We start from the raw sequence: 22,805 nt of genomic DNA, 5'->3' as shown, positions 1-22,805 counted from the left end.
CTAAGAGTGTTAAGTGTGACACATTTGCTGGGGATTTGCTACTTTTCATCAAATTTAACTACATATCTATGTGAGATTAGGGTCAACCCCCCCCCCCCGCAGTGTTTCGCAGTTACGGTATGCCTGTGTGGTAAAAGCAGGAATGTGAATGAGATGAATTCTGCAGTGTTTACACATTGCGCTAAAATATGGTTTAGTACTTTGTGCATGAGCAGGAAGAAGCTGATGCAAACCTTGGGATCTTGAGCTTCACCTTCTCCTTTCCTGTGTGGCTGGGAGGAAGGCTTCACCAAGTTTTCTTTCACTTTTCACCAATCTTTGATTGTCCTTATGTATGCACTAGAGATTGTGGTTTAGAACAACCCGCTTCATACATTGGGTTAAACAGTTAGCCTTTTCAACTAACCAGGGTTTGTCTTAAATCATCATCTCTGGTTCTTATAACATGATAAACCAAGATGAGTGGAAAGTAAAGACAAAACCTAGGAAAGTCCTTCTCCTGGCCACATGGGAGGAGAGGAGCAGGGAGGGCATGATCCCAAGGCTTCGCTTTGGCTCATTACAGTTTGTGCACATAGGGCAAACCATGGTTTAGCATTACATGTGAACTGGGCCAGTGACTCTCTGCTTGTGGTGAAAGAGCTCCACTTCAGCAGTGCATAAAATGAGGTTCTGCAGAATATTATGGGAGGAGGAATAAATTGATTTCTTTACTCAGAATTTTCTGGCTGCTGTTGCTCTTGTTCTAATTGTCCTTTGCAGAGGTGTCAGGGTTCCTTTTTCTTTTCAGTTTAATTACAGAGAAAATAATTAACTTGAGCACTAAGTGGAGGATTTGGGACTTGTAAAAAAAACATTCCAAAGAAAATCCTATTCTGTTCTGTTCCAAGAATATACTAGCCTCGGTTGAGAGACAGCAAACCCAGAAAGCATCTGTACCAAGGAGGTACAAAATTTCATTTTAAATGAAATTGTATATTTCTTTTAGAATATTTACAGCCTTTAAAAAACCATTGAAAGTGAAAGACATATGTGTAAAACGAGATGAGAGGGGAGAGGAGGGAAATGAATTTTGCTTGAGGAAAAGGTCTGTGGGTTGAGCAGTTCTGAATAAGTGAGGGAAAAGATGGCATGGCTTGTACATACTTGCATACACACTTTCCCTTATCTGAAGCCTCTTTGCATAATACCTTTATTTCCAGTGTAACAACAGTCAAACTTTGGAGTTTCAGGGAAATAGAAAATAAATCAAGGAAGTGCTTGCCTGGGAAATTTTTTTATCTATATTTACAGAAAACCAAATTCTGATTTCACAAGAGAGGCATGCCTGTGGTGAGCGGTGTGTGTCTATGGCAAAAGACTAGTTTCTTCATCTGCAAAGCAGCATAGTTGCTATGAGAGCAGGTTGGTGGGCCCTCTAGTCACTTCAGCTTCCAGGTGGCTTTAGGCAAGCCACTGTCTCTCTGCCTCAGCCTTCGCTTCTTTAACAAGGTTGTTGTAAGGATAACAAAAATGATATCTCTGAAGCATTGTGGCAAGTTTAGGCTCTATATTCATACCTCCCACAATATATTTTCTTATTTGGCAACAGGCAAAGTCACATTTATTTTCACAGGCCTTTTAAATCGTGTTTTTACTCTCTAGTATTATGCTGTGTTTCAATCTGGCTGATTTACTCTGTGAAACTTGTTAGGTCTTGTACTGTGGCTTCTGATATTTAAGGTTCATCCACCTTTTTGCTTAACCCATATTTTGATTGTATTTCGTACCAGTTAATTCCCCTGGGTCAGAGAGTTTTTCTCCTTGTTCTGTGGCTGTGCCTTGCAAAAATTCAGTCTTGCCCCCCGAATCGAATTCTATCAGATGTGTGAAAAATCCAAAGGGACACTTTGCTTAGCTGAACTTTGATTCAGCGGGCAAGATCGAATTTTCCCAAGGCACCAGCCATGGAACAACAAGAAAAGCTGTCAGACTCAGGGGAATTAATCAGTACACAATACAATCAAAATACAAAAGTGTTGATGAAACCTTTTAGACCTCTCTGATTTAATAAATAAATAGTGCTGGTGCTGTATAGAACTTTATTTATATGTTTTTTAATGAGCTTAAACGTTTTAAATCATTCTGAAGCATCACCCAAAGGAGCCTTCCCCATTGTGATACCCCCTAGATGTTCAACATCAGCTCCCATCAGTTGCAGCCAACATAGGATGATGGGAATTGTTGTCCAACGACATTTGGAGGGCACCACCTTAAGGAAGGCTGGTTTGAAGACAGGTTGTTATTGAGCAACTGATAAATAGAACGAGCAAGTAAATAAACAAATTCATGATGATTTGCACTATGTTATGCCCTAGAGACTTTGGGTGGGATCTGCTTTTCCTTTTGCATCTGTGGCACTTGCCCCTTTCCTTCAAGGATGAAGCATTTCCTTGTGATGAAGCTTCCACCACCTTGTTTAAAAAATAGAAAATAAATTCCTTTGATAGTTTATACTTATGATTCATCAGGTCTACTAGGAACCTGTTACTCATGTTAGCTTAAATGTACAAATGCTTAACTGCGTCTGGCTACTGAGTTGAGACTTAGTCTAGTTTACAGATTATATGAATCCTATAAACTTTTAGTAGACTATATGAAAGCAATGTAGAAACTAACAAGTAGTAGCTTGGTTTCATGCATCTTAGTCTCGTACAGTACTGCAACACCCACAGTAACTCAATATCTCATTTCAATTGCATAGACCTCAGTACCTGCCTTCACCTGATCCCTGTATAATAGCAGTGGCAAGGTAAAGTTTCTCACACTTTATTATATTGCTCAGCATAGCAATATGTCAGTTTTTAATGTCCAGAATTATATAGGAGAAGGTGTGATGTTTGAAAGTTGCTTCACCATTGGCATAATGTAAATTATGAATGCTTATTGCCTGTGAAACGTTATTTGCATCACTCAGCTGTCCTCTGCAAGTCTGGATTCTGTTTTCATGCTGGAAAAAAAGCTCTTTGTGTGCACATCTTACATAAGGTTGTGCTATAGAAATTAATGAAAACACTCGTGTGCCTTTAAGGGGAGTGCCCGATGTAGAGAGTTTTGGGCTCCAATCGGTAGGAGTACAGTACAGAAAACAGAGACCGGCTAGAGGCGAAGTTGAAGAAAAGGTGATTATTTCAAGTTTCATACAACAGCTGTATCCAACTAAGTTATATTTGGAGTAGACTTGAAGTTAGACAAGTTCTGAGTACCAGATACTAGGCGCAAACAGCAGGGATGGACTTTGCTTTCACATCCTGCTTTTGAGCTTCAATAGGATTCCAGTGCTGCAGCACCATTGGAGACAGGAGTGAGACCCTGTCAGCATATTGCATCCTTGCTCAGAGATCTCCACTGGCCTATTTATTATGGGACAAACTCAATGTGTTTTTCAATGTACAGTCATACCTCAGTTTAAGTACGCTTCAGTTCGAGTACTTTCAGTTTAAGTACTCCGCGGACCCGTCTGGAACGGATTAATCCACTTTCCATTACTTTCAATGGGAAAGTTCGCTTCAGGTTAAGTACGCTTCAGGTTAAGTACAGACTTCTGGAACCAATTGTGTACTTAAACCGAGGTACCACTGTATATGACACTTTTACAAATGCCATCTAATGTCTGTTCTGCCCTTGGGAGGGATCTTACCTTTTAGTACAGCACCACCTATGCTCCGAATGCCTGCCAAAAGACTTTTTTATTTAGGCAAGCCTACAGGGACACGTAATTGTATTATCTGTACTGCTTCTTGAGCTCTGTAGATTTCACCTATATCTCAAGGAGCTCTGACTTGCCCAGAACCTCACCATGCATCCCTAGCAAAGGTAGGAATCTATTTCCCAAAAGCTTCTTTCTTCCCAGCTCTTTCCCCTCTTCTCTCCCCACCTTTCAGCTTAATGTTTTTTGTCCTGCTGCTGCTGCTGCTGCTTAATCAACCCCCATTTTCTGCCTCTAATCCCACTTAATCCCCCCTCCTTTTACTTCAGTTCTTCCTCTTTCTTGCTTTGCAATGGTACCTTGGGTTATGAACAGTCCTGCTTACAAACACTTTGGGTTATGAACTCCACAAACCCGGAAGTAGGGTTGCCAACTTTGCCCCGGGATAGGAACGCAATCTGCTTCCGGGGTTGCGGGAGGCCTATGTAGGGAGTGCACGCCTCGGGTTAAGAACATGCTTCGGGTTAAGAATGGACTTCCGGAACAAATTAAGTTTGTAACCTGAGGTACCACCATACTGCACTGAGGTTGGGAACATTGGCAACAGATTAACACAGACCAGGGTCCTGTTTCTTTACCAATGCACTGCTGTGTCAGCCATGATGTTAGCAGTGTAGTCTGGCAGCAGGAGTTCCCCTCCTACTGGTGGACATTGACGTTCCAAGGCATCTATTCTAGCAGTCATTAAAGGGGGAAAGTTTAAACATGATTCTGAAATGCGGTAACATCTCACAAGGCAGTTGCAGGCAACACTTCAGCCTCTTGAGCTTGTTGAGGTTACAGAGTGGAGCAAAGTTGATGAAATTTGCTAGCTGCAGAATTGCGCTCCAGCTGCTGCAGTGCTTGAACATATTAAGAAGAAAGCTGCCCACAGGGTGGAGATGCGGGTGGAAGTCTGCTTGCAAGAAGTCTAGCACAATTGAAGAAAGATAACATGACAAAAATAGAAATGCTGACCCACACAGGCATAAAATTGTCACTGAGCACCCCATAGTTTATATTTTTCTGGTTTTAAGTGGAGCAGCAACATGCAATGCTTTATTTTCAGCAGCAGCTACTTCTGTTCATGATTCTTTAGAGAGTACATATCTGTAAATTTTAAACTGTTTTTAAAATTTTCTGCCCTGGGACCTTAGGGTGAAGAGCAGGCAATAAATAAATAAATAGCTTTCTGTTGAGTACAATTTGGATGGTCCACCCCCAGAGGATAGTAGAATCCAATGAATTTGTGAATGCCTTGGGTTTCTTCCCCAAGGGATAGGGCAAGTGACCGTATTGAAGGGCTTTTTTGTGCTATTGAATAGTAAGATGTGTAAGGATCTTGCTACAGCCGCCCCCAGTAACCTCCAGATTGGATTACTTTAACATGCTCTATGTGGGACTGCCCTTGAGGCTGATGCAGAAACTGCAGCTAGTGGAAATGTGGTGGTTCAACAGTTCACTGGGGTGGAATTTTGCAATCAGATTATGCCATTACTGAAGGAGTTGCAGTGGCTGTCAAATAGCTGTTTGTGTAGCTTCAGGGTGCTGGTATTCATGTCAGATATAAAAGATTGCCACATCCCTTACATATCCAATTGATCACTGTGTTAAGCCTGACTTAATCACTTCTGGTGCAATGGAACACTGTGACAGAAACCAGAGCGCATGGAAACACCGTGTACCTTCTCACTGCAGCGGTACCTTTTTATCTACTTCCATGGCGCACTTTCGAACTGCTAGGTTGGCAGTTCATGTGCAGCATAAAGCAACTTGACAAGACTGCTTTCCCTTCAGCATGACGAAGTTCTGCAGTTGTTGTTTCATATGGTGGAATCTATGTAAAAGTTGGCTCTTTCATCACCACATGCTGGGCAAACTTCTTATCATGAGGGTGTTTTTAACGCTTCTTTGATGCCCACACCATACCGCAAACTGCTCACGGAAACACTCAGTTACAAAAGAAGCTTTTCATGTGTGCTAATGAAGAGCTTTTCTCATGGGAATATGGATCTAGGCTTTTTGGTGTAGGTTGACTGAAATTAGTGATAAAACTTGCAAAAGAGCCAACAGTCATGTCACCACCCAAAATAATTTTAAATTAAAAAAAATGAGAGAGAGCTTCTGGGTGTGGATTGATTGAAATTAGTGATGAACCTTACAAAAGAGCCAACAGTCATGTCACCACCCAAAATAAGTTTAAATAAAAAATGGGTGAGGGAGAGTGATTTATGGGAATAAAATGAATATAGTTGGGATTCATCCAACTTTTCTTCATTAATCATTATTTATTGGATTTGTTTGTTGCTTTATTTAACTACTGTGCATTAAAAGCATCTCAGCCACTTCTAAAAGGCCACAGATGGTATAAGGCCATAGACCTGTTTATGGAAGGAATTTTTGCCTGGTGCCTATAGATATATAATTATGGTGCCAGGCAAGTATCCCTGGGGAGAAGGTTCCACAGACGGGGAGCCACTGCAGAAACGGCCCATTCTTGTGTTACCACCCTCCAGACCTCCAGACCCAGAGCCAGTGTGGTGTAGTGGTTAAGAGCGGTTGACTTGTAATCTGGTGAACCGGGTTCGATTCTCCGCTCCTCCACATGTAGCTGCTGGGTGACCTTGGGCTAGTCACACTTCTCTGAAGTCTCTCAGCCTCACTCACCTCACAGAGTGTTTGTTGTGGGGGAAGGAAGGGAAAAGGAGATTGTTAGCCGCTTTGAGACTCCTTAGGGTAGTGATAAAGCGGGATATCAAATCCAAACTCTTCTTCTACTCTTCTTGTGGAGAACCCCCACAACAAAGAGTGGCAATTGTTGCATCTGATAAGCTTGCACAGACTCATTTTTTTTAATGGCTCAGAGTTTGAATTCCACCCCATGTTATTCTCTAATATGCACAACAGTGTCATATTGTTCCAAACACTGAAGCAAATAGAGTTCTAGAACTGGTGTACTCTTTTTGTTTTGATTTCCAGAGCTAACACCATTTTAGTAGCAACACTTGCTGTGTGTTAGTCTCAAGACTGCAATAGCTTCAGTTTGATTAAACATGTCCGTTGGGAATATAGTTGTGACGCATGATTAGGATAAAAAGCTGTGCTTTTCCTAGTCTCTTGAAATTTAACTGTTTGCTTTCTAGTGAAATTAAAATTCCCATTAAGTATTGCTGCTGCACATTCATTAATGTTGGTCTAGTAAATATTTCAGATGTATTTGTTTATTGTTCCAAGATGTATCCACAGGTCTCCTTCTATATAATCACAATTCCCAAAAGATGTACATAGAGGTGCTGGTTTTGATCCCTAAAGCTCTAAATAGCTTGGATTATCCTTAGGAAATTTTTTTCCGATACGAACACTGCAGGCATGTCCATTGACATTGCTAAACAATAACCTGCTCCACTTAGTTTGTGCTCCAGAAGTTCTGCTAGACCTACTGTATGCCTTTGTTTTCTGAAAAGTTTTTAGTTACCTCTTACGCACCATCGGTGTTTTTATTTGCTGTTGTTTTTATTTGCTGTTGGTTATTTAGTCATTGGCTTGATTTCTAAGTAGGCTTCTGCAGATGGAAGGGACTGAGATCCTGCAGACAATCCCATCAGTGGGTGAAGCAAATTTTTTTTAATGATTTCCCTTCCCCTTTTAGCCCCTTGCACCATATTTCATAAGAATCTAAGAATAACCCTGCTGGATCAGACCAAATGCCCATCTAGTCCAGCATCCTGTTATAACAAAGGCCAGCAAAATGCCTATGGGAAACCATTTTACAGTATACACAGCTAGAGACACTTCTGGTTGGCTGGTTATTGCCATGCTGGCCATGATCTCCAAAATAAATACTGTAAATAAAAATTGCTTGTATGGGCAACTGAATTCCATATGTTTCTGGAAAAAAATATTTCTTGCTCATTGCTAACTTTCTTTGGGGGGGGCAGGAATATTGCACAACAGGTAACTAAAACCTCTTCAGAATACAAAGATTATAAAGGTAAAGGGGCCCCTGACCATCAGGTCCAGTCGTGTCCGACTCTGGGGTTGCGGCGCTCATCTCGCTCTATAGGCCAAGGGAACCGGCGTTTGTCTGCATACAGCTTCTGGGTCATGTGGCCAGCACGACAAAGCTGCTTCTGGCGAACCAGAGCAGCACACGGAAACGCTGTTTACCTTCCCGCCGGAGCGGTCCCTATTTATCTACTTGCACTTTGATGTGCTTGCGAACTGCTAGGTGGGCAGGAGCTGGGACCAAGCAACGGGAGCTCATCCCGTTGTAGGGATTCGAACCGCCGACCTTCTGATCAGCAAGCCCTAGACTCTGTGGTTTAACCCGCAGCGCCACCTGGGTCCCTTGAGATTAGTCCAAGCTAATCTCTTCACCCGTAAACAGGCTGTGATATTAGCAGCAGGCTTATTATTAGCAGGGTTCTACTTTTAGGTCTAACTGTTCCCAAATGTCTGGTTTGGGGCTAAAGTCTTGAACTGGGTGTATGAGAGCTTCACAATCAAGTACTGTAATTCATCTCCAGTTTATTATTGGCATTCTTGAAAGTGTGATTCCATTCATAGTGCGCAGCCCCTCGTGACAGAGTTACAGAAGCTAAACAGTGCAGTATATCAGTGCACCACCTGCAAAATTATGCTCACAGTAATGGAGTTCACACATCGTATAGGGGATATTGTGTGAGAGGAAAAGAAGTTTTAAAATAATATTTTACCCGTGATTCAAAGGAGCGAAGATTAATATCCAGCACCTGCAAAGTCTCTGTGTAGCTCATGAAATTTAATAGATTGCTTTTCATTAGTAAATATGAGGAATGGTGCTTTGGTGTAGTCTGTTTGCTGACTAAAGAAAAGTAATTGTAATTTAACAATTCTTAAACTCATCTATAAATCTGCAAGCTCTTGTTTTGAGTTCATTCTTCATCATAGTTTTGCTGCTGCTGCTGCTGTTAAGCAGCTCAAGAGAGGATTCAAAGTTTGCCTGGCTTTGGCTACTTGAGTTTCAGTCTGTTTGGATAGAATACTTCCTTAGGTTGTATTGTAGATGTGTCTTTGCTACGGAATGTCTAGCTGTACATAATGTTCTTGTTAACTCAATTTCCGATAGATGTTAAGCACCAGATAACCAAATATTATTTTAACACTCATAAAGAATGTAAGTAAAATATTGATGAAACTTTCAAACACAGAGAAGGCAAAACTTAATCGCTGTTGTTAAAAAACCGCCTCTTCTGTAGACTAAAGAGAGGCCCTAATTATACTTTCAGTGCAAATGTTGCAATGACAAAAAGGACTCAATAAGAAAATAGAAGAAATTAAAAGTTACTTGATGCAAAATATATCAATACTTGCATATAATCAATGAATTTACTTGATATAATTATACTTTGATTTTGCACTGTGAAGAATAACTTTCTTTTGTCTGACAACATTCAGCTTCATTGTCTGTCTCTGAGTTTGAGTGTTATATGTATTCCTACAAACCATAAGAATGTGTACAGTTTGATACACATTAAAATAATGAAAAGAAATTGAATTTTCCCTACTTCTCTACTCATAACATTACACTTTCTCTTCCTATATTTTTTTTGGGGGGGGGCAATTTGTGGTCCTTTAGCAGCAGGTGTCCGTGCTGGGTGCATTAGATAGTGAGCCATTCATCTGCAAATGCATACTCTTTTGAGCTATAGATATTATAGATATGTTATAGCCAACACTTTGCTTCAGTTCCTTGCGATACCTGTGCCATTTGAGTAAATGAGGCACATGCAGTGCAAAGTTCAATGTGATTAAGCTCACAAGGATAATTTTCCATATGATTTTGAGCCCCCTATCATTCAAAACATCACTCCCCATTTCTTTAAATTTCAATTTATTATTAGCCTTTCTCTGCTTGTAATTACATATTTTATTCAGATGCAAGACAAATTATTTGTTGCAGATCATGGAAAAAGTGACTTATGGGAAGATCAGGCAGCTTTTAAAAGGTTACTTGAGTAAAACATATTTTGTTGTTGAAACATCAAGAAATAGACAAACCATCTGATTTAAGTGCAGACTGCATTGGGAACCAAGAGGCTTGAAAGCAGAATACTAGGCCATCGCTACAGATAATTCCATGTAACTGGTGATGATGGGAACGATGATGGGCCATTTATGCTTTACACTAGTAATATTTTAGATAAAATTGCTTTAAGCAGAAGAGGGTATACCCTGTGTCTCTGCTGAGTTGTTTTTTAATATATATGTATATATAATAAAACTGTTCTGTAACCTCAGAGGTATTATTTGTTTCCCATGTGGGCTTTCAACTAATTAACACAGGGAAAACACAACCTCAAGTGGGTCTCAAGAGGACTATTATAAAAATAAATATTGTGGTAAGAAACTGTTGATGCATCTTGATCTGCGGCCACACAACCCTGGAGTAATCCACTCAGAATATCCTCTTCCACCTGGTCCTGTGCTTACAATTATTAATTCTGAAAAGAACACTCTGCACATACACTTTCACCGAGAGACTGGGAAATGTCTCTCTTGCTTGTCCTTGTTATGAAGTTATGGAAGTGTGGCTAATGGTAAATAAAGGTCACTTAGGTAAACGCGGGTGGCGCTGTGGTCTAAACCACAGAGCCTAGGGCTTGCCAATCAGAAGGTCGGCGGTTCTAATCCCCGCGATGGGGTAAGCTCCTGTTGCTCATTCCCTGCTCCTGCCAACCTAGCAGTTCAAAAGCACGTCAGAGTGCAAGTAGATAAATAGGTACCGCTCCAGCGGGAAGGCAAACGGTGTTTCTGTGTGCTGCTCTGGTTTCACCAGAACCGGCTTAGTCATGCTGGCCACATGACCCAGAAGCTGTCTGCAGACAAACGCCGGCTCCCTCGGCCAGTAAAGCGAGATGAGCACCGCAAACCCAGAGTCGTCAGTGACTGGACTTAACAGTCAGGGGTCCCTTTACCTTTTACCTTAGGTAAATAAGATCACAGTGCAAATGAGAAAGGCAGGAGGAGGAAAATGCTTTTGTAAACAATTAATTTTCTTTGCCTCCAAGTTGCCTCCTTTTCCTTTAAGTCTTTGCATAGGCAAAATGTTTGCTATTGTTGGATATCTCACTTTCATTAATACTGGATCCTTTGGGCCATTTGGGTGGTCTTTGTGCATTTAAGCTGTCTGCTTTTTCTTACACTGGACTTTGTTTCTCCCATCAGGCATTTAGACATTTATGCTGTGCCCATCAGATATTTTCTTTAAAATCCTATTTACGCTGCAAAATGGTTGTGTTTTGAAACTTCTTATGCCATCTGATTTCACATGTAAATGGATGTGATTGAAGCATGTCGGGTAAAAGCTGATGTTCCATTTAGTGAAGGATGGAACCACATGCAGGAATTGGTGGGATATATTCCGGGGGGGGGTGGGTGGGTGGGTGTTGCTTGACCCTTTCACCCCAAGCTGATTCTCTCTGCACAGGCTCCACAGGCCACACATGCGCCACCAAGTTCATATTCATTTTTGTAGCCCAGTTTGAGGGGGGAGCAGTTCAAAAATAGCTTGAGGAGGAAATGTGCAGGAAACTAGTTACTCATCATATTTTAGAAATTGTGTAACATACAATTTGGAAAACACACACACAAATCCACCATTGTAATCTTTTACAACATTTAATGTAATCAAAGGCTGGCTAAATAGAAGTCCCGTGCACTGAGAGAAAACATTGAGATGGCCTTTTCTTTCAGTTTACACCAAAGCTTGTACATAGATTTTCCTATAAATTGTGGAATTGAACTATGAAACAGTTAAATCCTGGACTTGCATAATTAGTCTTCGTCAGCAGCATTATGCTTACTTGCCTTACTAACAGTCCAAAACAGTCTCACAAAGCAGACCTGTGCTGTTTTGTTAACTCTCGTATCAGCTGATCTGTACGTTAGCGCCTGGTGCTCAAAGGTTCAAAGCTGCTTTTTCACTGTATCCCTTCTACTGTGTGAGAAATTTCTGCTCACTAATAAGATTATGTGTTAAAGCAAGAATTTCTTCTGAATGGTAATCTAACAACAGTACTTTAGTCAGAGAAAACATTTGTTGAGAAATACAGTACTGTCAAAGAAACTTCGTTCCCAGAGAGCTACAGAGCAATCCTTTGTGGGTTGTTACAGAATTAAGGAAATAGAAATTCTTTGTTTCCATTATTTTCATCCATTATTGTTGTGTGACTTTATGGGTACTGATATTGCCTGAAGAAAGAGCTTTCAGTGAGATGAAGGCTGGGAGGAAGGTGTGATCCTTACAAACGTAATACATTCTAATCTTATCTGGATTCACTGTGTTCTTCTAATCATATGTAACAAATGTAAGAAGTGCTCATCTTTTGGAACTTCTTGTTGTGAACTGGGTGTTTTTTTAGGACTTTAGTCATATTGATTCATAAGAGAAGAAGAAAAACCACCTCCAAAATCCAGTTGGGAACCAACCAAAATATTACAAAATAGTTACAAACTTTAGAACTCTTTGTCAAGCAAAAGAAGCTACAGAAAGGAGGTGGTAGGATGAGGAAGAATAAAAAGCAAAGGAGTACAAGTTTCGTACATAGAGTCATTAATGTTCTTGATCACGTTATTTCACAATGTGGTGTGAGACTGAGGAAATTGGCTTGAAAGGCATGGTAACATTTCTTGCATGTATAATACGGAAATTGGGACTATTTAAACTACAGTAAACCAGTGAGAAAGATTGGAATGGTTGAAACATGTATGGGTATCAGTTATACATGAATATGCGTTATGAAGGAAGTTACTCATAATGATTTGCCTAGAGGGCCATCAGGGGTTTGCTTTTTTTGCATGCAGCATTTCATATATATTTATTTTGGAGTGGCTTATAAACTGTCCTTAAAATAAAATAAAAGACATTTGTAGTTATAAAAGTGCATTTTATGGGTTCTTAAGTGTTTGTATATATTTGAGTTTCACATTTCCTAAATATTATCTATTCTAGTTTATTGATTATCCTTTTGAGGTTTGCTGTTATGTTTGATTTCATTTTGGGTATTTTTCTCATTCTTTAGTGCACCACTAAGTACATGAAATTTCTGTGCATGAGAGCAAGTGTCCTTTTGTTATTTGCTGCCATTAAGAAATAGGTAGTGGTTCCGTATTTTTCCAGTACTCAAAGATCTCCAGTCTAGCTGCTGAATGTGATCCATGTCTTTACAAGAATAATAATCCTCATTGTCAGAAATAGGCTGAGGGAGCTGGCGCTTGCCCACAGACAGCTTTCCAGGTCATGCGGCCAGCATGACTAAATCACTTCTAGCGTAATGGAACACCATGACCAGAGCACACAGAAACGCTGTTTACCTTCCCGCCATAGCGGTACCTATTTGTCTAATTGCACTGGTATGCTTTTGAAGCTGGGACAGAGCAACGGGAACTCACCCCGGTCGCGCAGATGCTAACTGCTGACCTTCCAATAGGCAAGCCCAAGAGGCTCAATGGTTTAGACCACACTGCCACCTGCGCCCCTGGTGTCAGAAAAGCCTAGTTCTTAAGCATGTGTAATATCCTAATTCGTGACCTGTTTCTTTGATGCCACTAATAAAATTGGGCATTTTATAAAGGTGCCCACCATGGCATATGACAGAGTACTCACACTCCCATAGCCTTTCCAACAAAGATTTTAATCAAGGAAAAAAGGAAGATACTTTTCATTGTTTCCATAGCACACCCTTTCTTAGTCAAGAGTTGTCATTTTTCTTCTTCTTTTTTTAGCTATTGACTGGTGAAAACTCAAGACAGGATAAGCTGCTCCTGCAATGGTAACACTCCATTTTCTTCGTGATTTGTTAATTTATGAATTTGTTACCTGCTAGTTTCATGAGGAGTATTTTCAGGCTATCGCATCATTTGGGGGGGGGGGCAAAGTCACAGAGCAAGACGTGTTTTCTGTCACTAGATAGTTTTATATTTTATTTATCTTCATGGATAGGACTTTTAGTTCCTTCCAGTTAGCATAATATATCTCAAAGAATTACTTTGAATATGGATAGATTTGAATAATGCTCTTTTATAGACGATGCACAATTTAGTTCTATGAAGGAGGCTCTGGGGAGGGAGAAACATTTGTTGTTCAAGACAGAGCAAACTAGACAACTCCCCTCTTCACAGGTATGTTTTTAGGTAGAATAGTTTTCTTGCAAGGCACAGCATATGGAGCTACCTTTTGCACCTGAAAGAGAGGTCATGGAAACTCTGTTTTTATGGACAATGCAAAGGCATCAGCTGAGAGCTCAATATCACATCTGTGGCATTTTTTATTTGCAAACTGGAGTATGCAATGGAGATTATGAAAATTGCTGAAGCAGAAATTCAATGACGTGCTCATATGGATATTGCCTGGAAGATGAGGGAAACAGGCCCAGTTTGATGTGCATATCCAGAACTGCATAGACTTCTGGTACTTCATTTCTTGAATCGCAGTTTGACATAATTTACATACTGGAAATTTTGCTAAATAGACTAGAAAATGCCGTTTCTTGAACGCATTCCTGATTGCACAGTTTATATTCTCAGTTATAGAAACAGCTCTTTTCTTTCTTTCTTTCTTAGAATTCTGCTTAGTCTCAATACTGTGAAGTCAAATTATTATTGAGAACATAATTGGCAACACAATATAGTTAATATTGATGTACTTTCTTAAAAGTACAGAAGCCAATCTATACTAATAGCAGCTTTTTATTTTAACTCCTTTCCCCTTCTGATATCCAAAGGTTTGGTATTACAGAATCACTATTAAATGTACAGTACTGTGATTTTAGACTTCTTAGAGATGTAATATTTCCCCAATGTCCTTGGCAAACTCATTACATTTATAGACTGAGTCCAGACTTGATGAACTTCAGACCCAGGTTTTTCTTCTGGGATGTCCACTCCAGTGTTCAGATTCTGAACAATGTAGGCATTTTAACAGGCAATGCCTACTCTGTTTGAAAACAACTAGCACTGATTGCGGTTGATCATGATTTTGAAAGTGTATGTGCCAAACATCTGGTCACAGATGTCTGCACCACCTTTAGTCTCATTATAAAAAAGAGAATGATCACAGGCTTCAATTTGTTGTTTGAAATTACTGCATCTTTATATGTTGAAGAAAGGAGAATAACTATTCTTTTCCTTCTTTGGCAGATAGCTTTACAAGTGTTGAATCATTTTCAAAACAAAACATGTTGTGTTCATGCTTCTGTATTTGTGGAAACTCTTAAGGGGTTTTCTCGTATTTTTCCCAACTGTATCAGCCAGTCAGGTTGCTTACTAGCTGATCTGTTGGCTAGTGCCATGCTGCCGAAAAAGTAATCAGTTCTGTTTCAGCCAGAATTCTGTAAATGCAGCATTAATGTCTTAACCATGGTTTGGCCTAGGGTTTGAGCTGCTGGGGCACCTTTTTCCTTCCCCACCCATATGTCTGCATCGTAAACATATGTTGTTTTCGAATTGCAACACATCCACAATTCAATGGAGCTTACTTCTACATAAGTGGATAAAGGATTGCAGTCTTAACCAATAATGTGTGCATAACTACTGCAGAAGATAAAAACATCCTTTTTTTAAGAGACTTAAATGTTTATAGTAGGGCAGGCTGTGTGTGGTCCTGAATGAAATGGGGGTAAGTATGACTCTGTATGTCTGCATTCACACCCTCATCTTTTCTGGGCTAGGGAACAGCGCGAACCCTTGCTTCATCCAGTCTTCTCTACAAGACAAATCCCTGATGCAATTTTAAAAGATAGGCTACCACTTACATAAAGACATCTTGGGCTCATGGAATATCTGACCATAGACAAATAATTAATAAGGCACTAGGCAAATAATAGATTTTCTTTGACTCACATCCCAACTGTACTGTTCTTTAACATAATAGAATATTATCCTTCTTTGTTCTTTGCTTATCCTGTGGTTTGTCCAAGAAGCTCAAGTAGGATTATGGTTCACCAGTTTATAGGACTTAAGAGTTATTCCTCCCTGTTTTTTCTTTTCAAAGCCCTTCTGTTTTTTCTTATGCCCTGTTTCACTTTATGATACTACTAATAATAAATCTCTCTGTGTGTATATAGCGTTTTATATTGAAAGAACTACAGTTTTCAAGATTTCTGTTACTTTATTTTGAAATAGTAGATTTTACTTTAAAAAATGTCTGGGATATGTATGTATGTATGTATTTCTTTTCCAATCCTCTGCCATTCCTCCCCACCATACAATGTGATATATTCTTGTGCATGGCAATTGGCCTTAAGGCGATTATTGGATTAGGGCAAAGACTCAGTATGTCAACACTGACACTATCATTTATTGCAAGGTATTTACAATTTTATTCACTTATGCCCATGTTACATTAATTTCTTTGGTGCTGGAGCTTTAAGAACTTGGGTGGTTTAACAAGATGCCTCTGTGACAAGAGGAGAAGATACTAGCCCGTCTCTTGTTGCCGAGGAAGCAGCTTTTAAGTAACAGCAATGTTTCCCGATTTACCACAGTGTGCTTTTGTCATCATAATCCTTCCTTCTTGTCAAGACTGATTTGTTCTTCAAGCAAGGGACTGTCATCTTCCTGTTTTCCCCCCGTGGCTTTCCCCCCCTTCCCCCGCCACCACTTACTTGTTTTGTGGAAGCAAAAGTGAATTTGAAAGATGTTGGCAAACCAGTCGGGAATATGTTTGTTAGCTGGAGTTTGTGCGACGCTGGTTGCCCTGGCTTTAGCCTATTACCTGTACTGGTAAGTAGCAAATTACGCAACAAGTTCTGTGGGTTTCTTTTCCTCTTCATAAGGCTGGGATCACATGTCTTTTTGAGAACTTTGCTTGTATCAAATGTGGTTTTTAGTACAGTAGCTTGTAACTTTAGATCGATCTTCCCCTTCTTCACAGTAGTACTTATTATTTGTGGAGCTCAGGTGTTTTGAGAAATCTTTTGTGATGAAATGGAGGATAAAATATCATAGAAGAAGTCTGGCTTTTTAGCCTCCTATTGCTGTTTACAGATTCTTATATCCACACTGGCCTTGAGTCTTTTTGTTTACTACTAGCTACATAGGTGAACTGTAATATCTGCCTTAGGATGTTTTATAGAGATGAAGGAATTTGGATTGTTTTTATTCTTCTCTGTAGGGCTCCTTCTGTATCTAACCAAAGTTATTGATGTTGTAGCAAGAGAAACTATTCCAGTGCATATTGTGGGTGTAGAGAAACTGATAAAAATGGCAATCCAGTAGGAATGGGAATACCTTTGTTCTCCTGAAACTTGTAGGCGTACACTTCCACCTAAACTGCGCCCTTTGACTTTGTCTTCAGGGAATGTGAGAATGTGAATTTCCATATTTAGTGACCTAGGCCAAACAGTATATTGAAAAATACTGAAAGTAGGGCATCGTATTACACTTGTAAGCTTTACTTAAAACCAAAAGTGGAAAATGTTCTGCTGTCTATACGTTTGATCAAATTAAAGCAATTTTAATTGGGTGATATCTAATCTTAGCCATAATCAGAGGAAACCCAATGAAAGCAATGGACTTAAATAACCTATTTCCATGAGGCATAATCTAAGGATGGGCAAGTAAATTTCCACTCATGCAACAGGATTTTCTGTGCCTCTCCATACCCTCCTCCCAAATCTGTTATGGAGGGTTCCCCAACATAGGACAATGTCTGGGAGGCCACAGAGGGGATGAAAGAAAGGCAAAGGCCCACTGCATGATCAGAAGCTCTTCCAGTCACCCAAGGATAGCATCAAATGCAGCTCATTGATATCCATGTGTCTTCTGTGAGTATGGCTTAAGTGGATACCTCTAATTATTTCAATCATTATATACCTCAGAACATGGAGACAGGAGTCTTCAGTTTAATTTGGCTTTTGTAAGTACTCTTTGATTCTCAATGTTTAGATTCAAGAGAAACATACAATGCTGTTGCCAAGTTTTTTTTATGTCACCACTAATGACTGGGCAATCCAACAAAAGCCGCTCTTTTCGTAGCCACCAACTTTGGTAGTGTTTCAGTCCGAAACCCATGCACAAGAAACCCAGTTTCTATAGGAATGTTTGAGAGTGTGTGTTCCTTTTTAAAAATACTTGAGATTTTCTGCCCGTGTAGCTCTCAGCTCTTTTCAGTCAGGATGAACTGATCAGATGACACCAGAGATTGCTGACTACCAGCTTTGCATATTGGGAGATTAACCTGGTTTTGCTGTTATTCTGCCAGTGGTCTCTTGCTCTCATTGAGGTCAAAGCAGCCTACTTAACTATAGGAAACAACTCTCTCAAATAACTGAGACTAAGTTAGGTAAAAATATGGATCTCACAGTTTCTCAAAAAAAAAATGAGGAAGGCAATGTTATACGTGTGAGCCTCTCCATGCACTGAGCCTCTTGCTTCTTGGATGCAGAAAGAGTCTTGATGGTGTTGGTGCTGCAGTTAGGAAATAAGCCCTACACTGGGTCTTGCCTGTTGCTTACTTTTGCAGTCCTGGGCAAAATATATTTCTATTCTCTTAGGCCTATAAAACAGGGATGGGAAACCTGTGGCCCTCCAGGTGTGATGGCACTAGAGTTCTCATCAGCTGCAGCCAAGGTGCCCAGTGCTCCCGGATGATGGAAACTGTAGTCCAGCAACATCTGGAAGGCTATAACTTCCTCATCCCCAATTAAAAACATGGCATTATTTTTCATTATTGATACTATGTCACATTTTATCTGCTGCTTAACTTTTCTCTGACATTTTATTATTTGTACGTATCTTTGTGGTTCTGATATTTCATTGCAAGCTGTCTTGGGAAAGTCATTTGGAGAGTGGGGTGTAAATCCCACAAATAAATGAACACATTTTTAGGGAATGAACTGTGAAGCACAGGGCAGAAGCTGGATTGGGTTATTTTCTAGATAGGGCCGGCTCTAGGGGTAGGCTGGGTGGCGCGGGGCGGCAGGGGGGCGCTGCATGTCGAAGCCGCGCGGAAACCACGCTGCGCCCGCCCACCAGCCGTGGGAAGAAGCGGGGCGGAGGCGCCGGAGCGATCCGCGCACCACGGCGCCAGGGCGCCCGACCTGCTTAAGACGGACCTGTTTCTAGAAATGAGGAAAGGTACTGTGGTATTCTTCTGGTCAGGTAGCAACAGCCAGGTTTGGGCTATATATTACAGGGCTGGAGAAAACTAGCCCTCCAAATGCTGTTGGACTCCATATCCCATCTGCTTCATGCGGCCTGGTCAATGAGCTGATAGCTTGATAGCTCAGTCGGTAGAACATGAGACTTTTTATCTCAGGGTCATAGGTTTGAGTCCCATGTTGGGCAAAAAGATTCATGCATTGCTGGGGGTTGGACTGGATGATTCTTGTGGTCCCTTGCAACTCTACAGTTCTATGATTACCTGTGGTCAGGGTGGATGGAAGTTGAAGTCTATCAACACCTGGAGGCCCATAGGTTCCCAGCCCTGATGGATTGTATCCATAAGAGAGGAGCAGGAGGAGCAGTTGATAAGGAAATGCTCCTAATTCTAACAGCTATGTGGTCGTTTCTGACTACTCTTGGAGAGCAACCCTGTGAGTAATGGACACTAGGAAGATGCCGCGAGGAATCTAGCAGGGCTTTTGCTCTGCAGAATCTTGAGACTCACAAGGGACACAGAGAAGGTCACAAATCGGAACTGACACTCTTCACACCTGCAGAGGTTCTAGTTACAATAAGGATTTGATTCAGGGAGTTGATGGTGTCCTGTCAGCTTGGAACATGCTGAAACGTCTCTAGGACTAGCCAAGTAGTTGACAACTAGATTAGTCTTGTTCACATTGATCAGTTACAAATGGGAACAATTCCAAGAAATGGTACATGACCTAACCTTCCATTGAGGTTGTGCAGAGCATTGGAGGATAACTAAATTAAACCTTTTCCAGCAGTTGGTTTGTTTTCTGTGCTGTGTTATAGACGGCAATTTATTATTTGCCATTTTGCAAGTGTTTTCCCACCTCCCAAACCCATTCCTTTATAGCAGTGATGGCGAAACTTGGCCCTCCAGCTGTTTTGGGACTACAATTCCCATCATCCCTGGCCACTGGTCCTGTTAGCTAGGGATGATGGAAGTTGTAGTACCAAAACAGCTGGCAGGCCAAGTTTGGCCATCACTGCTTTATAGACTGAGAATTATTGCATTTTCAGATTGCAGTTGGAAGAAATGGGGAAGGAGTTAAAGAGAGAGAGAGAGACTGCAGAGCATTATATGGAAATATTTTTAAATGATTAGTTGTTTGCATTTTGTATAAGGGCAATTCATAGAGAGCATACATTGGTTAGTTTTAGGTTAAGACCCTTGACTATTCCCATTTTATCTATGCTTGTATTTTCAGTTTGCATGCTTGGAATATTTTAAGAACTCTTAAAGAGGAGCAGTTTGATTGGATCAAATGGTTATCCTATGTGCTGCTTGCTAACCTTTATATACTTTATATACTATTGTCACTTGTACACTATGTATATCCAGGCAATCACTTGTCTTGTTTCTCCCAGTTTATCAAATTTTGTTTGACTTTCCTTTTTAAAAATAAAAATAAAAATTATTTATATACAGTAGTTGCCTCTCAAATTGAAAGGCCTTTGTAGTTCTACAGAGAGTAATTGAGTTTATAACCTCTTGGCTTTTATATTCTTTGGGCCAAGAAGTATAATTTTGTGCACATTTTTTACTGGACTTGGGGAAATGAGGGCTTGGCCAGATTTGACCTCTGAGTTCCTGCACCGTGTGAATACTCTTGAATAGAAGTGTTGATATGACCCCCTTTTAAGAACTTGTTATTGCCAATGATAGCCTTTTGACCTGTCACTTAACAGTTAAAATAAACCTTCCTGATTGTATTTACAGCTTGTTCCTTCCAAATGGTCTGAGGTTGATAACAGTACTAAAGTCAGAATTTGATGAAATGTGAAAATATAATTAGAGAATTATTGTGTATACATATGTACACAGAGGAATTCAACCTAATGGCATGGCAATCGTTTCCATCAGCACAAGCATTTTACCTTGACAGCTAGCACAATCCCCTTTTCCTTCCTTCACATGCTGTTCTGGGGGTTCTTCTGACCTCCCCAGAGCCAGTTGGGGGCACACTGGGGGTGCATGGGATGAGGGGGGGGAATCCCCATCACACTACTGGAGGGCCTTTATTTTATTAGTTTTACTGGTAATAATGCTAGCACTTTTCTTTTAATTTCTAACATCACTTTTACACTGCAGTTCCTATTGCGTTATGGAATTGTGGCTTTTTGATGGCTATATTGCCTAGCTGTGCTAAATTTTAAATGGTGGGAAAGTACTGTATGCCAGAATACCACCCCAAATTTCACCATGTGAAATTACAGTGCAAAGCTCCCATGATTTTCTGAGTTAAAAGGGTTTGATGCTTTTGAATTATGGTGCTGGAGGAGACTCTTGAGAGTCCCATGGACTGCAAGAAGATCAAATCTATCCATTCTTAAGGAAATCAGCCCTGAGTGCTCACTGGAAGGACAGATCGTGAAGCTGAGGCTCCAATACTTTGGCCACCTCATGAGAAGAGAAGAATCCTTGGAAAAGACCCTGATGTTGGGAAAGATTGAGGGCACTAGGAGAAGGGGACGACAGAGGACGAGATGGTGTTCTCGAAGCTATGAACATGAGTTTGACCAAACTGCGGGAGGCAGTGCAAGACAGGAGTGCCTGGCGCGCTATGGTCCATGGGGTCATGAAGAGTCGGAAATGACTAAACAACAAAAAGGGTTGCAAACCGTTTTGTTTTTTTCTGGAAACAAACTAACACAGAAATTACTGCTAAACTTCCACTAGACTTCCAGAAGCAGCTTTTACATCTTGAGGAAATATAATATAAAATTCAGAAATTAGTAAGTAAGGAATTGCCTGGAAGGTGAAATAAAGTCCCTTCTGAATGCAGCCTGAGATTGTATGCACACTTACGTGGAAGTAAGCCTCATTAACTATAATGGTTGCATTCAGCTGGAATAATAAACCATGGCTTATCATGTTGGGAGACAAGCCTAACCTCTCTGCAAGCTCATGTATTCTACCCCTCTCCTCTGGTATGCCTGTTAGGAGGAGATTGGAAGGTTTCAGACCCAATCTTCAGTTAACTACAAGTTTAACACTACATTTGAATCTTCATCTGTGATTATTATTAACTCTTTTGCTGAGAAACTTTCTTCATAAACGACAGTTTGAAATTGGTTTGATTCAAATACTTGCCAAGGTTGTTTGGTTCAGTTATCATAAGCTGTGTTTAAACAAATACTTAGGAACTGATGGTTCCTGCCTTTTCCTGCCTGTGCCAGAGAGAGGCTGTGTGACTTAATTCTGAGCAGAGATGCACCGAATTGTGGTGGGGGGAAATCAAACATCTGGCTCTCTCTGGAGTGAAGCCTCTCATAAGATTCATTGCCCATCAAACCATTCAAATATAACATTTACAAAATAATCTTATGATCGCTGTCCATTTTTTTAAAAAAAGTATTGTCTTAAGTTGCCATTTGTGAAGCACAGATTTCTGTATCTCTTTACCGTCAGGACAGATGGAGATGCTAAATAAATGAGCAACTTGCTCATTCAGTTGGGATATTGATAGCCCCAAATGCAGTTGTAGGTTACCACAGAAGACAGTTCAATGTACTGCTGAGGACTGTTCTCTTAATAGATTTGGCGGGAGCTTGAATGCTTTGAACTAGATGGTGCTGTGCCTGTGCGCACCCACCCACCCACCCACCCTCTGGTTTGGTCCGTATATGACAGCCCTGCTGCCAATAAACCCTTAGATTCTTGGCTGCAGTGAGCCCTACTTATTTTCCAAACAACAACTTATACTTTTGAACTGCAGTGCTTTCAGAATTTCCCTGGGGTGGCTTTTTAAACATGGACGGGAGTAGGCTAACAATAGTTTTACTGGCAAGGAACTCTGGGAACATACCACTATTTTGTCCCCTGGGAGAGGGGAAACCAATTTGCTGTCCTCCAGACATTGCTGGGCTACAACTTCCATCATCCTTGGCTGTTGGTTATGCTCAGAAG

At 40.6% G+C, this 22,805-nt stretch overlaps 1 protein-coding gene across 3 annotated transcripts in view; it reads left to right on the top strand.

The window, feature by feature from the left end:
- Positions 1–22,805, top strand: part of AGPAT3 (1-acylglycerol-3-phosphate O-acyltransferase 3) — a 75,347-nt gene that overhangs the window by 16,575 nt on the left and 35,967 nt on the right. For 2 of the 3 annotated variants that reach the window (XM_035114788.3, XM_088667822.1), the window contains exon 2: positions 13,493–13,539. The exons of the other annotated variant lie outside the window; for it this stretch is intronic. The gene's annotated coding sequence lies outside the window, so the exon portion shown is untranslated. The remainder of the gene's footprint in view (positions 1–13,492; positions 13,540–22,805) is intronic. 3 annotated transcript variants of the gene reach the window in all.

Source organism: Zootoca vivipara, chromosome 4, assembly GCF_965207765.1.
Source record: "Zootoca vivipara chromosome 4, rZooViv2.hap1.1, whole genome shotgun sequence".
Classification (NCBI taxonomy): Eukaryota; Metazoa; Chordata; class Lepidosauria; order Squamata; family Lacertidae; genus Zootoca; species Zootoca vivipara.
Note: the sequence above shows the minus strand (reverse complement) of the source record. Positions and strands in the feature narration are given on the sequence as shown.